Genomic DNA, 16,985 nt, shown 5'->3' with positions numbered 1-16,985 from the left:
ATAAGTAGAATTCACCTCTGACCTTTTCCTCTTTCTCAAATCTATTCCCTGTCTCTGGGAGGAGGAACTTCTCCTCGGCAGCTCTCCTCCTCCATTCCAGACCAAGGCTCCTCTGACGTGGCTGCATCTGGGATGGACACTCTTCATTCTCCTCCTCTCATTTTCCTACCCACAACAAACTTCTACTAATCTGCTCTTTGGCTTTTTCTCTTTCACATTTTAAGACTGACAGTTTGTCAGGAAGCTTTGTGTGAAATGAGCCACACAACAAGTCAAAGCTATCTGTTAGAGCGTGTATGTATATGCAGCACTTCACAAAGTAATATTTTTTTTTCCTGTCCTTTATTTATTATTTATTTAAAATGGTGACTTGTATGAAATACAAACACAGCTTGTTGCAATCATAGGACACAGCCCTGTTTGTACAGTGAACAAATTGCACATGGAAATGCATTTCTTGATTTGTGCTGTAAGGAAATTTGTCCCTTCAAGGGGTGTCGTCTAGCTGATGAAACAACTCCATAACCTGTTGTGTTGAAGTTCAGATTTTTTTTCAAAACTGATCTTTTCAGACCAACTGCACAACACTAAAGAAAAAAAAGTGCCCCAAGTTTTTGGGGACAGTCTCATTTTGCTACCGTTGATGGTGAATTATTTGTCCACATCTTGGGACAACAGTGTGGAGGTGTATAGTCGTACAGATTCAAAGAACTGGACATATCTCCTCATCCTCTGTCGGCTCTGACCCCCTCCCGCCACCGGGGGGCAATGTAACCCACCTGATCTGTGGATAGAAGGGGTCTCGACCACAGCCTATCGGTTATCAGGGATACTCAGAGCCTTGCAACTCCAGGAGGTGGCAGTGGTGGTATTCTCTTGATGTGAATTATATGTAGATATTGCACTTTAACAAGCAAGCAGTCCTCTCATTCTGAATCAACAAGTGCTTCCCTCTGTATGTATGTGTTTGTACAGTGTATTTGTATGTTTCCATGTGGATGTGTGAGAACAGCAGTGGTATTTGCACACTGCAAGCCCACGCCAGGTCTCTCACACCAGCCTAAAAAAAATAGAAACCAACAACGTGAGCACATCCGTCTGTTTGCAGTGCATGCTGGGACATTCAATGCTACACCGCAACAGCAGAGCGAAGGCTGAGGGTGTCTCCATGGAAACAGCCCGAGCCCACTTCACAAAACCGGCAGCTACAAGCTACACTGCAATCTGGACATTTGACATCATGCAAAAATGCCTGCGGGGAGTTTGGAACGAGGTTAAGAGACTGAAGTTGAAATGGGGGGGAAGGGAGGATTGAGTTACTGTTGAAAACATGTTGTCTTGCCAATGTGGCAGCAGATCTTGTATATGCAATCTCATGAATGTGATGGAAGGGGCCCACAGAGGTCGCCATATTGTTAGGGGGGTCCTGTGAAGGTACCAATGTGGACATTTATGTAAGAATATCACAGCTCACAGGTATGGAAGACAGGACGACAGAACCAGGAAAGCCCTGTATTATGAGAAGCAGAGCAGTACGGAGTCCAACCCTCTTTCACAAGGGCATTAATCTCTCAATTACTATTCCAACTGAGGAGCAGGAGGGGCAGATTCCGGCTGAGGGGACACACGCAGGCTAAATGTGGTTTACCCCACTGTCCTCTGGACTCCTTCCATACTCCACCTGGAGAGGAAACTTTGGAGACCTTCTCATTCTATTTTGATGGACTCGGACCAGGAGCATGCTTTCTCAGTTGCACGGACCTCCTAAGCTGCTACTCTGTGGGGGTTTGATTGCCGCCCTCTGGAAGGAGGTGATTGCACAGGTCCAGAACAGCTACCAGAACAGTAACCTGACCCCCTCAGACACACACACACACAAACCCGTTGTACAACCTGAGTGCTCTCTTTATGATTCCACCCTCCACCACGCTCCATATGTGTACTGCTTGACCTTCAACTTTGTCCCCCCCTCACTGTTTTTTTCCCTCCTTAGATGTGTGAAAGGGTATTCTCTACCAGTGCCATTCTGAGTATCGTTAATTTATTATTACAATTGCTGCATTCTCAATCTTTTCGGTGAATCTTCTGTACATACATACTATATATTTTTGAACTTCTATGATGTGCAATGAATGCTCACTTTGGCCCTTGGGCAATGTACTGTACCTATGTTGATTCAGAATGTGGAATGTTTGTGGTTTTGTTGATTTAGTATATTTCAGTTCATGTTATTGGTTTGAGCAGGTGGGTGTACTGTGTTCACCTGTGTGGTCACATTCTTGTTTCCAGGTCTAGAGTAATGACTTTAAAGCAAGTAACACCGATCCTCTGTTTATACCCCTCATCCAACACACACCACCACCACCATCAACTATCTCACCGGTTTGCTGCCGCATATGTTTATCAAATCTCTTTTTAAAAAGGTAGAATTCAGATGCCATAAATGTTGTAGCTCTGCATAATATAGTGTATGGAAACGTGTACTACTAAGTGCACACACATAAACATTTTAAATATGGCAACAGAACATGGAGAGGGACCGTATGTAATTCTCTTGAATGAATGCGACCTGATGCACTGTGAGCTCAATGTGATGTGGAAGTCATTTGTCAACAATAATAATGAAATAAAACAATTCTAAAATATTTAATGTGAAGTTATTTACTATGAAACATTACTGAGGACATCTGTATAACTTATATGAATGTATTGTCTTGCTATACTGGACATATCCAACTGATGCATTTTACTGTAAAGCAATAATGTGAAAAAAATAAAATGGCAAAATAATTCCTGTACATTAGTCTCAAGTTCTTGGTTCTGAGTTCATTTTTTGATGTATTGTATGTTTTATTTCTAATACAAGTAATAAGAATACACAATCAAGGAACATAATAGGGTTGTTATTTACTGCATTTCAGCAGTAGTATATTTTGATCCGATAATCTCTAAATATTGAAATTCACCTGACCTGAAAATAATCTGATGGCCAGTGGGTGGTGCTCTAAGAGAAGGATACTCTGTCAATGAAATAAACTATGGTATACAAGTAAATGTTGTAGAATGTATACTTTTAAAAGATATACTCAACTGAATTATTTAACTTACTGAAATAATCATTTTGTGGGTCACGGTTGATTTTAACGTAGCTTCAAACATTCAATGATTTGTTACATATACAGTACCTATCTTATTACCAGATTAAACCACTCTGTAATTATTCCCTTAAAACGGATGACCACATCACCATCTCTATGCACATGCAGCCTTCTGGACAGAGCAGCAAGGCCCAAGTAGGCTGTGGTGCTTTTCTATAATGAGACACCATCTTGGCTAGCATGCTGCAGCTAACAAGCTTTCCTGTCTCAGCCCTGATCTTGTGCTCCGATGACTTTTTTCAGTGCCCCCTAACAAGCCCTCTGTTTGGGATTTCCATCGCTGCAGAATTGTCTATCCGTTCTCCTCCTTACAATACTTCTACAAAACCTGGCCCATGGATTTTACCTTATCACACTCTTTTACAGTTTTCAAAGTAGTAACAGCTGCACGTTTTCCCTGACTACCACCTTGTTGACAAAATGTATAGGACATTATGTTCCATATATTGTATGTGCTCCTTGGTTAATCTGACACAAGACCTGTGTCTTGTTGAATGTCTGTTTTGGTTGGTTTCTGTTTTAATCAGTTCTTAAGTCCCTGTTTTGTTTACAGTTCTTGTTTGTTGCTGTTCTGATATCACGTATGTTTTGCTGCCGTCTGTGTTCCTGCTATCCTGCGTCGTCTCTTTGCTCTTTGGTCCCTCCTACGCTCACCGTTACAGAGGCACATTCATAATGTTCCCTTAAGGTCATTCAGAGGTACTGAATGTTGCATTTTTGGGACATTACAGGTACATTTATAATGTGTGAATGGGGAACGTTAGGAATATACCTATAACGTCCCAAATAGGCTGTGACGTTCATTATCAGTACCTCAGAAAGACCTTAGGGAACATTAAAAATGTCTTGTACATCATGACATTCATCCACTATTTACACCGGACGCGTCTGCGGCACGGTATGCCTGCGACGCGACTGTCGTAGCTGGCCAATCTAGTCAATCTAGACATTCTAGTCAATGGTGCAGTTCACACCAGACGCTCTGCGTTTCAGAAGCATCCCAGACACGGGCCTTCGCGCAGCTTCACGACAGAAGTAGCTTTTTTACTTTTGATGCGTCCAAGCCGTGAGGCAAAATATAAAATAAATCAGAAAACGAGTTTACCAAATAAACGGGAAAGAAAGGGCAAAAATATCAAATACTTTTTGGGGGGACAATTACATGACATTTTCTCAAGAGCAATTTCTGAGGGGGGACATCAAAAGTAGTGCTGTAACACATTACCTACGTTGTAATGTATATTTAGGACCCATAATGACTAGGCCTACCACAGGATTATTGATAGGTAATCACTGCTTGTAATGATTCAACATTTGTGGTCATAAATAGACTCTGAACAATAGCTAGCACCTACTAGTGGAAGTTTACGGACTCGGTTCTTTGAATCCCGTTCATTAATAAGAACGAATCCTTTTTCGGGTCTTTCAACAAGGGGGTCGGGGTGGGGGGGGCTGGGAGGAAGTGGATGAAACCATTGTGAGACAAAGAAATGTAAAAACAAGCGATAACGTGTCTCAGTGATCTGAGTGCTTTTTCATTTCAAATTACATAGTTATGTTTACAATGACATATTGGGTAGTGACAAATATTAGGACATTTTGCCTAGGATTGTGTGTGTGTGTGTGTGTGTGTGGGGGGGGTCCACAAGAGTCCCAGGAAGCAGGGAAAGAGCTGCATGTCCAGGTGGACTCTGGTATTCCAACTGATATTACAGGACTACTGCAATGTCCTGCAGTGTATTCTGGGGAATGGGGCCATAATGCAGGGCACTACCCTGCAGCTGGTAGAGGTGAACCAGTCGACCCTCTCACAGTGGTTCAACCGCAGGATGAAGAGGTAGGATCTGGCTGTGCTGCTACAGGGCATAAACTTGCCAGGTCCTTTGTCTGGCTGCCGAGCCTCTCCTGCCTGCCATCGTCTGCCCGCTGTTGCTCCACCTCAACACCAGTGAGCAGCCCACACCTAACACCTGCCACAAAGCACAGCAGGGCAGGCAAAGACCAAGAGGCGGGCAATTTGTGCAGCCCCAACACCACCTCCAGCGGTCCGACCAATGCTGGCAGGTTACTGCCATAACCGTGCCTTCAGCTGCCCTTGGAGTCCCCACTCCCATCCCTATCATGCTGCACCCTACCCCCATTGCCCCTCACCCTACCCATATCACCCATCGCCCTGCTGCCATCCCCACTGCGCTTTTTGTTTCCAAAGCCCCTGGTATGAGGCCAACCTCTGCCCCCTCTCCATTGATGGTCCCCCAAGCCCTGCATTTTGTCCCACCCTCTTCCTGCACCACCCAGCTTCGTCCTGCTCCTGGTCCAGATCCCCGTGCCTACAGAGAAGAGTGGAGGCCAACAAATGCTGGAAGTGTGGCCAGAACTCTTTCCAGAGAGCGGTGGCTGAAGGAGAAAAATACATGTTAATTATTTAGGCCTTTGTATATAGTTTTCATTGTTAAGATATAGTAAATGCTTATATGTTCCCTGTGTATATCGTTTTCATTGTGTAAATAGTGTAATTTAGCATATAATTTGCCTGTATATAGTTTTAATTAGTTGTTGTTGTTGTTCATTGTCCATTTTTGCACTTGTTAATAAATGTTTCTATTTATTAACAACTATTTGTTGGTTAGTCCTTCTTTATTTCCTAATCACTACTCTTTCTAACCAAATACGACAAGGCTACAAGAAGTACGAGCAGCAAAAAGTGCTTTGTGTGAAACGCTTGCTTGCACATGTTGTTTTAAAACATTTAATTATACGGATCATGCAAATGTTGATACGGTAAGTGCAGAAACAAAACAGGGTGTGGGAGTAATGTGCGAATAGGCAGAGCTTCAGATAAGAGCATACAAAGCTCAAAAGCCACACAGTTTGAGGGATACAAATGCCATTAAAATTACACCTAATTTGCAATGTATCTCCATCAAGCTTAAATTGTTACATTTTGATAACATAAACACTTGGAAACTCAAGTGGTTGGTTATTAAAAATAGTCAAAGGTGCCGTAGGTGGGACGCGAACCGCAGAACAGTGGTTCCATTCTACCTCTGCCCCATGCTGTAAAACTCTGCATTTCTGGTGTTTTCTGTATTTTCTTAAAATATAATGGGTTAAAAACGTTTAATTTATGAATAAGGACTCAAGTTTTCCCCATTCTCTCTTTCCCCCCTTTTCTCTCCCTTTTTCCTCTTTTTCTTTCTCCCTGCCTTCTCCCCTTTTTTTCCCCCCTCAAACAGGTGACTGTTCCCAAGCTTTAGATCAATGGGCTAAGACAGTGTACTGCAAAGTGCAAGTAAGTAAGACTTTATTTATATAGCACATTTCATACAGGAATTGCAGCTCAAGGTGCTTTACATAAAATCAACAAAAACAATAATACCAGTGATAAAAGTAATAGATCTAAAACATATAACAAACCAGACTAGCCGCATTCTATCTGCGGTCTCTCGAATCCGTCTTGGATCCGAGCTGCCTCGTGCAGTTTCCAAACATATAACAAACCAGACAAGCCGCACTCTATCTGCAGTCTCTCGAATCCGTCTTAGATCCGAGCTGCACTTGCGGTTTCCAAACACATGCACTCTTGCAGTCTTTGTCGTTTCTCAATTAAAATTAAAATAAAATAAAAAACTAAAATAAAGTAAAATTATAATAATAATAAAAACTACAGAATAACAAAATACAATAACTCAACAAAATGGATAAAATGTAACACATAAGCAATAGTGCAAGTCAAACACAAGCCGCAATCTTTGCGGGAATACAAAGCAAATCTGTAAAAACAATAATATAACTACTACCAGTTGTAATGCCCTTCTGAGAAAAAAAAATTAGTTAAATGCTTTGGTAAAAAGGTAGGTTTTAAGCTGTCTTTTAAAAATGTCTAGCGTATTTGCTTCTCTAATATTTATGGGTAATTTATTCCATAGTTTTGGGGCATAATTGGCAAAGGCAGCATCACCAATCTTCTTATGGCTGCTTCCGGCGACCTCTAATAGGCCTGCATTTGATGATCGCAGTGTTCTAGCTGGTGTGTAGTTTATAAGAGAGTTAGCAATGTAGCTAGGTCCTTGTCCGTGTAGAGCTTTGTATGTGAGGAATAGGACCTTAAAGTCTATTCTGAAGGTAACAGGGAGCCAGTGTAAAGTAGCTAGGACAGGACTAATGTGTTCTCTCCTTTTACTTTTGGTTAATAATCTAGCTGCAGAATTTTGAATGAGCTGTAGTCTTTCAGTGTTTTTTGGGGGAAGACCAGCAAAAAGTGCGTTACAGTAGTCCAGCCGGCTGGATATAAAAGCATGAATTAACTTCTCTGCATCATTTTGGTCTATGAATGGTCGTACCTTTGCTATATTTTCCAGGTGAAAGAAAGCAGTTTTGGTCACTTTATTAATGTGGGAGTTGAAATTCAAATCTGAGTCCAGGATTACACCGAGACTTGTCACCTCTGTTTTAAGCCAGGGGGTTAAACTTCCTAAATTCTTAGTAAGCATCTCTCTTTTGGATTTGGGGCCACATAGTAGGACTTCAGTTTTGTCTTCATTTAATTTAAGAAAGTTATCATTCATCCGTTTGTTTATTGCCAACAGGCAGCTGGTAATGGAATTGATGGCCGCTGCATCGTTGGGTTCAGTGGATATATATAGTTGTGTGTCGTCCGCATAGCTATGGAAATTCATGTTATGTTCTCTGATTATGTCACCGAGTGGTAACATCTAAAAAGAGAAAAGTAATGGACCTAGGCAGCTTCCTTGAGCAACCCCGTAGCAGTTCTCATGTTTCTTAGACCTATGGTCTCCTAAACTAACATAAAACTTCCTTCCTGTGATATATGATTTCATCCAGTTCAATACACTATCCGTGAACCCAATAAGCTTTTCCAGTCTATTGATTAGGATGTTGTGATCAATGGTATCAAATGCTGCACTGAGATCTAAAAGGATAAGGATAGAGACTTTATTTGCATCAGAGTTTAGTCTGAAGTCGCTAATTATTTTGGTGAGAGCAGTTTCAGTACTGTGATATTTCCTGAAACCTGACTGCGAGACTTCCAGAATGTTATTTTCTTCAAGAAAATAATTTAGTTGGACTGAAACTATCTTTTTCAGTACTTTACTAATAAATGGAAGGTTTGATATTGGTCTGTAATTTGCAAGTAGACTGTTATCCAATTTGGGTTTCTTTAATAGGGGCTTTACAACAGCTGTTTTGAAGGCATCTGGGAAGACGCCAGTTCTAAGGGATGTGTTTAGAATCTCTAGCACCGGACCTGAGACACTATTAAACACTCGCTTAAAGAATGTTGTGGGTATAGGATCAATATCTGAGGTTGTGGAGTTAGATTCACTTACAATTTTTGAAATTTCACTAAGTGTGATACAGGTACATGTGCTCATGGTTATGTTGCAGAATCTACTGATGTCAGTTTCGACCCCGCTATTACTAGTACTAGCTCTGATCAAAGTTATTTTGTTCTTGAAGAACAAAGCAAGCTCTTCACATTTAACTGCTGAGGATGGCGGGGGGGTAGGGACAGTGTTTAGCAGCTGGTCAATGGTGGAGAAAAGAACTCTGGAGTTTCTGCCATTTTCTGTAATAATGTTGGAAAAATATTCTCTCCTCGCTAGATGGATGGTTTTGTTGTAGGTGGTTAGTGTGTCTTTTTGGATATTGTAGTGGATGGTGATCTTTGTTTTCCTCCATTTTCTCTCTGCTGCACGGCATTTTCTTTTCGTTTCACTAACATTTTTATTTCTCAGCCATAGGGAGGTTCTGCTTGTGGACTTCTTTTTGGTTTTCAGTGGTGCAACAGAGTCTAACACAGATAATAGTGCATCATTGAGGTTCTTTACCATTTCATTCAGAGAGCAATCATAATTAGTTGGTTCACATAGAGCAAATTGTTCAGAACATTTCATCATAGCTGTATCGTCTAAGTATCTTCTTTGGACCAAGAATTCTTTTGTGGTTTTTGTTGGGATAATTTCCACATTAAAAAGTATACAATGATGGTCTGAGAGGGGTAGATCAGTTATTGGGATATTATTGATATTTAATCCAGTTGTTATCACTAGATCTACTGTGTTTCCGTGCCGGTGTGTTGGGTCTGTTATGTGTTGAGTTAGATTGAGACTGTCTAGGAGATTTAAGAGCTCAATAGTTCTTGGGTCGGCTTTTTTATTTACTTGGATATTTAAGTCTCCGTTTAAAACTACTTTGTCATATCTAGTGACACATAGTGATAACAGTTCAGAGAATTCTTGTATGAATATTGGCGAGTGCTTGGGTGGCCGGCAAGGTCATAGGTTTAAATACAACCACAGCCTTTGGGACTGTCATGATCAGTGCCGCCGCTCCCACAACGCGCATAACGCACTGTGCCATGGCCATGCATCACTTGCAGGTAAGTTCAATTAATGTTTAATCATTCTTAAATTCTTAAATACCTGCTGCTAATGTAATGGTTAGCCTATGCATACACTCCGTGTCAGAGCCAGGACTCGAACTCGCATCTCCCGTGTAAGGGTCTGACTCACACTCTTTGAGCCACTGGAGGATGGTGAACCCAACAGTAAGACGCACTTAGAACTGGAGATGCTGAATATGTTTTAATCAGTTCGAGCAATAATCCATAGGTAGGGAAAGAATAGCAAAAAGTGGTACTCAAAACAAAACTAGTCCCAAAAGGACGTTCCACAAAAATATTCCACAGGCAACAGAAAACACAACTTTGGAGAACTTACTTATGCACACAAATACTCGTTTATGAATAAATAATAAAGGTGGAGAGCTCCTTCGCTGCATGCTTTCAGTTTTAAATGTTTAGAAAAACATTTTAGTATAAGATTCCTTATACCAAAAAGGAGTAGCACAAGGAGGAGCACATGGCCAAGAGGAAGATACAGGCGACGATTAACCATCTCCAAGCAGTTCAGGCACACATCAACCCCAGCCGGCCAGCAGGCCACAACAGTACCAAACCCTGATTAACCACCCTCAACCAGCAGTTTAAGGACAGATACACAGCAGAGAACCACCACCTCTGAATAGGTGTTACATTGTGATGCTGCTATTGTGTTATTGGTATGGAGCTATGTGTTTGGTAATAGAAAGTTAAACTGGCAAAAACAGTGGGGTGGGGGCATCATAAGGGAATTATGCTTCGGGCACCAAAATGGCTAGCAGCGGCACTGGTCATGATACTGATGTTACGTACGCCACCCCGGAGGGTGGGGACCGACAGCTCACTGCTCAGCGACTACCAGCGGACAGTGAAAAGGGCATAGAGTCGTGGGTGCGAGCAAGGACACACGGGCAAAGGTGTACAGTGAATCAAAGGGTTTTATCAAAGCTGGACGGAACCAAATGAAAGAACAGAAAAGAAGACACTCCTGCCGCCTATCCACCCTATAAGCTGGCACACGGTTAAGGCGCCCTCTCCAACACACAATGGGTGGTCCGCCCAGACGTCGCCTAACGCGTCTAACAGTAGTTGTCCTACGGGAGTGAAAAAAAACAGCGCATCAGATTTCTTGCATCATGTGTGTAGAAAACTTACATTTGTTGTGGATGTGTAGGATACATGTCTTTCAAAGCAATATTTAGCAAAAATGAATACAAGACAATATGGCAGAATTCAATGTCCACATTGTCTATGTGTCAATGACTGAATTACAGCTGCTTAAACTTTGTCCCAAAGCTGACCAAAGCTAATATACTGCCCTTTCTATTCATATAATCTCAACAGTTGATTGTAGCAGATAGGATAGAGATAAGTTGGCCCTGTGCAAAACACACCCACTAATACGAGTACACCCCCCAAATGAAAACACTCTCCCTAAATATGAGTCAAAACGAGTTACTTTGACCAGGATAGTTGTTTGGCTATCGATTTTTATGTTCAACACGCAATTTAGACTTTTGCATAAGTACTTTCACATGCTTTGATAGCCAAACAATTGTCCTGGTGCACATAACTCTGTCATTATCGCATTTCATCCCTCTGTCGATTAATTTCTTATTTCCTGTTAGTTACTGTGCATCCAATCAGCGACGAAAGTGTACCTACCCTGAGTTACCCTGGAGTTAATGTAATGGTGTTTCCCATTTGGAGGAGTGTGTCTTTGTATTTGAGGGGAGGCGAACAAGTCATCCTATTTGGGGGGAGTTGACTCGTATTTGGGGGGAGTGTTTTTATTTGGGGGATGTATTCGTATTAGTGGGTGTGTTTTGCACTTCAAGGCCACCGTATAGAGTCCGTTGTCCATCTCTTGACCTTCTACAATGTACATTTTTATAATATTTTGCCATTTTGAGGAGGAACCGCATTGCTGCTTGCAGCTATATTATATATTATCATTATATTATATATAAACAATATAAACTTTATTTTCAGTATTGATCAGTGAATATTTTTCAATTTGACAATGAATTGCAGTGGTTCTCAACCCTGTCCTCAGGGACACCCTGTCCTGCATGTTTTAGATGTTTCCCTGCTCCAACACACCTGATTCAAATAAAAGGGTTGTTATCTAGCTCTGTACAAGCCTGGTAACGAACATGCATTTGAATCAGGTGTGTTGGAGCAGGGAAACATCTAAAACATGCAGGACATGGGGTCCCTGAGGACAGGCTTGAGAACCACTGAATGAATGCATTTACTGACAATCCATGATATCCAATGATATCTCAAATCGAACATCTATTTATGATGTTAATATCTCTTTAACTTGCATTTTTATGTAGAAGATACTTTGAGTTGATGGAAATATTCCTGACCATTTCAAGACTTACTTCAAAGTCAATTCACAGATTCACTCATACTACATTCGTCAATCTTCACATCTTCATCCTCCTAAATTACTGACAAGCAGAGGTCAATTTTCTATTAGATTTAGGGGACCCAAATTATGGAAGGATTTTTCCCACATAAGAAAAAAAAAATCATGTTTTTGTTATTTTGTTAATTTCTTTATTTTGCTGTTCTATCTACAGTTATAGTTGTTTCAGTTAGCATTCCCATTCCTTTAGGAAATACCACAGGGGTATAATCCAAGAACCCTGAACAAACACAAGCCGAGCTTACTTTCACATGCACACACATGCACTCAAACACAATCCCCGCAATTATATAATTTTATTTTGTTGTTTATTTTATGTATAGGCCTATTTCATTTTATGTTTGTCATTTTGTAAAATATTTTAATTAGGGCTGTCAAAGTTAACACAGGTTTCTTTTTGACCCTGGGAACAGGGCCGGCCCAAGCCTTTATGGGGCCTTAAGCAGAATTGATTTAGGGGCCCCCCTGTGACGCATATATTATTGATGATTTTTAATGCTTGGTTATCCTCACACTAGGGATGGGACTTGATGTTTGATTATTAATTACGTTATTGAACAATTAATCGATTATTTGCTAAGGTATGACCCCCCCCCCCCCCCCCCTCACAGCGCATTATGCCATCAGACAGATTTTAACAGATAGCGATTGCAACGCATCACTGCCTGGCAACTGCATAGACTTTGACAAATAACATTGGAAAATAATTTTCAAAAGAAATATACACGGTTAAATCCATCCTTTTAAATGTCAGGCTTCTCGACGCTGGCGGAAGCCTAATTATTTGACAATTTAGTTTTAACCTTTAACTACGCTACTTAATGTAAAACTATGAGCGTAGTTGACTGGTCATCAGACTGGACACAAATACACAAGAATAATAACAAAACATGTCTTAATGCCATATTAAATCATTGTTTTAAACTGACAGTCGTGGCAACTTATTAGCAAGATGTAGGCTATAGCTACCTTACAGGCTAGCCTACTTTCGTTAGCTCGCTTGTCATCACACGTCCTCCTAGCTAGTGTAGCCTGAATGGTTTGCTGCTGTAGACCTCCGCTGGAATTTATATTTGTTAAATAATATATTAGCGGAGACGTTGAACTATGGTAAGTAAATACAGCGTCACAGTAACTGCAGTAGACTTTATCTTTCCTTGAGAAATGGTCCCACACTGCACTTCTCCTAGCCCGCTTCATCTTTGCTTGTCTGCTGTAGGAAGTCGCGCTCGCGCAATATACTGGAAGATGTTGTTTTCATTATGGGCGGCAATACGATCACGATTATTCATTAGGCTTGGATTTTTATTCTAATGAATTCTTAATGACAATTAATCGATCATCGATTATTCATTACCAACCCTACCTCACACTATTAATCTAATGCTCTAATTAGCAATGTTATTAGTTATGTTGCTTACATGATAACATTGATTTATTTCGCCCTTATACAGTTTTTAATTTTAAAAGAAGCAAACCCAGATTGGTCATGTGATGATTTGAACTAAGTATTCAAAGTCTTACAGTACTAAGTGGTGTACCGAATGTGGTATACTGAAAAGTAGCTAAATAAACCAGACAATGCATCTATTGTACTGTACACAAGTTAACCACTTTAATAGCTTATGGTTTAAACTAGCAATGTGCAAAAGTGCAAAACAAACTCCAAATAAGTACAATAAGTATTTTCTTATTTCTTACAAAACTGATATTAAATTAAATACCTACAATATATACTGATCTGGGATTGTTGAAAACGGACCTGCTGTATCATCAACTGTAGCACTGGCACTTCGGGGCAGGAGGCGTTGGTAGTGGCCCAGCTCCAAAATATTTCAACAGTGCTCCTAGGGAAGATTCATATGAGTACATAGTAGACGGATCAGAATATTCATTTAACAACAAAAATGATTTTACACAGCAGCAAGCCATCTGTACACTTGAAAGCACAACTCTTAATCTAGAACTAGCTAATTGAGGCACAATGATATTGAAATATTATAACAATGACACCAAAAGGGTAGGATCTATGCAAGCTACTCTAGGCTAGCTTTGTTAGCGAGCTTAACTGTCAACTAGCCAGTTTACGTAAGCTCACAACGTAGCCTAGTTAGCAAACCTACCTTATAGGAAAGTTCAATGGCAATCGAAATGTATTTTGAAATGTATTTAGCTAGTATACATTCGCCTAGGTAAATCCACCTAGGTGAATGCATACTAGCAAAGGAAATGCCCATTTTAACGGGGGGATCTAGCTTTTATTGTTAGCTATATTTTGTTAGCTAGCTAGTCTAAGTGTTACACTAAAAGGATAGCTAGCTAGCTCTAGCTAACGTTGAAGGCTTGTTTGTCGCATGTGTCTGTAGACAGTAAATGTTTATGGTTAAAAACGAATTAATCATGCAAAACATACCTTGATCTTGCTGTTTTTTCTCTTCCTCTGTTTTCTTTTCTCTACACCAGAGGAATATGTCTTTTTTTGTGACTTGGCTTTTTGCTGTGTCAGATTGCGATTGCCGACTGATCTTTTCTGTTCTTTAACAATCGACAACGTTGTTGCTGTATGAGTACAAAGGCAGGCCCCCAAGATAATTTATTAAAACAGTAGTAGTAGGCAATTATCTTCCTTGCCAGCCGGTAAACATAATATTGAGTTTATTGCAAATTTGTATAATTACCATTAACATAATATAATTTTAAATTAAGCTGTAACTTAAAGTGCTCTTGGGGGCCCCCTAGTGGTCATTTGGCATCAACAACATGACTTTGAATACCTTATTCTAGGCCTACATTAAACAAATGGTTTGGGCATGCCTCTCAAGATTATTATACTGCTTAGACTACCTTTGTTTTGATTAAATTTAGACTAAAATACAATTTTCATTGACTTAAACTAGACCAAATGTCATCAGTTTTCATAGACTAAAACTAGACATAAATGTCATCAGTTTTCGTTGATTAAAAATAGACGAAAATAGTCATGGATAAGTGTGAATAAAATAAGACTAAAATGCTCATACTTTTAGTCAACTGAAACTTGACTAGACTAAAAAGAGTATGAACGTGACTAAAACTAATAAAAACTAAAATGACAGCTTTACACAAAGACTAGACTAACATTAAAACAGGCCGCCAAAAACAACACTAATCGGAAGTACACCCTTTTAATGTTATATCCACCCAAAAATCATTTATTGGGGTAACATTTTAACAGATTCAATAGATTTAATAATTTTGCATTTAAATGTGATTAATCACAATTAATTATATGAAATAATGCGAGTAATCGCAATTAAATATTTTAATCGCTTGACAGACCTAATTTTAATATTATATAGGTGGAGGCTTCAAATAAGCCCAGTTGGCTTTTTGCCTCTTCCTGCACAGCGATATAAATTTATCTCTATTATGTTTGTTTATTTTGTAATTGTATTGCTTGAACTGTGAAAAAAATCACCAAAATCACCAAAATCCAAAGTGACATACAAATAGTACATATACAAAAGTAAATGATAGAAGATCAGAAGTGCACAGTTCTAGATATGTCGGTGTTCAGAGTCAAGGACTAGTCTGTATTTACTTGCCTCATCGCAGAGTAACTAGATCTCAGCTAACAGGCACGGTGAATAACAAAATACCACAGTGTAGTAGGTACTACTGGACTACAATACTACAGTAATAGTACAATCGTGGAACTACAGTGAAACATCTAACGTCTAAATTGCCTAAGTATAAAGCAACAATAATATCTCAACTATGTAGCTTGCTGATTAAAGGAAACATGAAATACTGTTTTTGGATGCCTTTATATAGGCCTTAGTTGTCCCCTAATACTGTATCTGAAGTCTTTTTCCCAAAATTCAGCCATGGTGCAGAATTATAGCCACTACAAGTAGTCCCACAATCAGCTTTCCTCAGAACTCGCTGTTCCTGTGTCTGTAGCTTTAAATGCTAATGAGGAGGAGAGGGGCGGCAACATGCGCTAATGTTTACAACGGATGTATCAATGGCTTGTAGCCCCCGTTGCTGTAAGATGCCTCGAATTTAGCCATTCTCATCTGATCAACCTAGTTTGCAGAGGTGCACACTCAGTCATTTCAATGTGGGGAAAGGCGGATATCGCGCACGCCATAACACCAACAGCAGAACGGTTATCCAAATAACATTTTCCAAATACATTAAGGACAGTAACTCAGCTGGCTCGTAGCCCCGTTGCTGTAAGATGCTTCGAATATCCAAATAACAAAGAAGTGTACAACACTGGCGTTACAGCTTTTGTATTCACACATACACTTGATGCCATTTGCATTTATCTTTACGTTAGCAACAGTAACTCAGCTGTTGGCTGCAGAGCTAATGTTACAGCCACATTCTAAGGGTAGCAAGCTAGGTAACCATATACAGTAAAGCAACAAAATGATATAGCTTTAGTTAACTTACTTGTCCGAGGTTTGTAGCTTGACCAAGGAGATTTAATAATGATCCAGAATTTAATTTCAGCAAGGCCAGCTTTGTGTTGGCTCAAATTGAGGAAACAGTAGTGGCTGAAATGTTTGGCGCAGACATGCAAAACTTGTGTTGGCGCTTTTCCAACGAAAATAAAATTGAGATATTGGTCGTGCAGAGGCTCGGATGAAGGAATTAAATAAAGACTTGTGCTTGCATTTGTACATCCAAGCACGGAGCAACTGTTGTGCTTCGTTTGTTTGCTCGCCATAATGTCTCTCCAGGAAAAACCGATATCGCACTTGCCATTGCACGGTGGTACTGTAGCTCAGTTTCTCATGGGCGGGCCAGATTATCTGGGCGGGCAAAGCAGAGAGAGGGGAGGTAACCTTTCTGGTATCTACGTCACTTGGAGATTTTCAAACAGAGCGTTTGAGCCTTCATTTTGTCAAAGGCGGAGAAGAACACCCAGGGCTTTGTTTAGACCTATCGAAAATTCTTGCCACTGGGGGACCAAAGGCAGGCTAGGGGAACTCATATT

The 16,985-nt window shown here is 40.2% G+C and overlaps 1 long non-coding RNA gene across 1 annotated transcript; it reads right to left on the bottom strand.

Moving 5' to 3' along the window:
- Window positions 1–10,448: 10,448 nt before the first annotated feature.
- Window positions 10,449–16,749, bottom strand: LOC146286435 (uncharacterized). The gene is made up of 3 exons (XR_014758527.1): window positions 16,439–16,749; window positions 13,727–13,845; window positions 10,449–10,655 (listed from the first exon to the last, which is right to left on the bottom strand). It is a non-coding gene; the product is annotated as an uncharacterized LOC146286435 (long non-coding RNA).
- Between the last annotated feature and the right edge of the window lie 236 nt (window positions 16,750–16,985).

Source organism: Hypomesus nipponensis, chromosome 6, assembly GCF_054491055.1.
Source record: "Hypomesus nipponensis isolate SF chromosome 6, ASM5449105v1, whole genome shotgun sequence".
In the NCBI taxonomy this organism is placed as follows: domain Eukaryota; kingdom Metazoa; phylum Chordata; class Actinopteri; order Osmeriformes; family Osmeridae; genus Hypomesus; species Hypomesus nipponensis.
The sequence above is the reverse complement of the archived record's forward strand: the minus strand, read 5'-3'. Positions and strand labels throughout refer to the sequence as shown.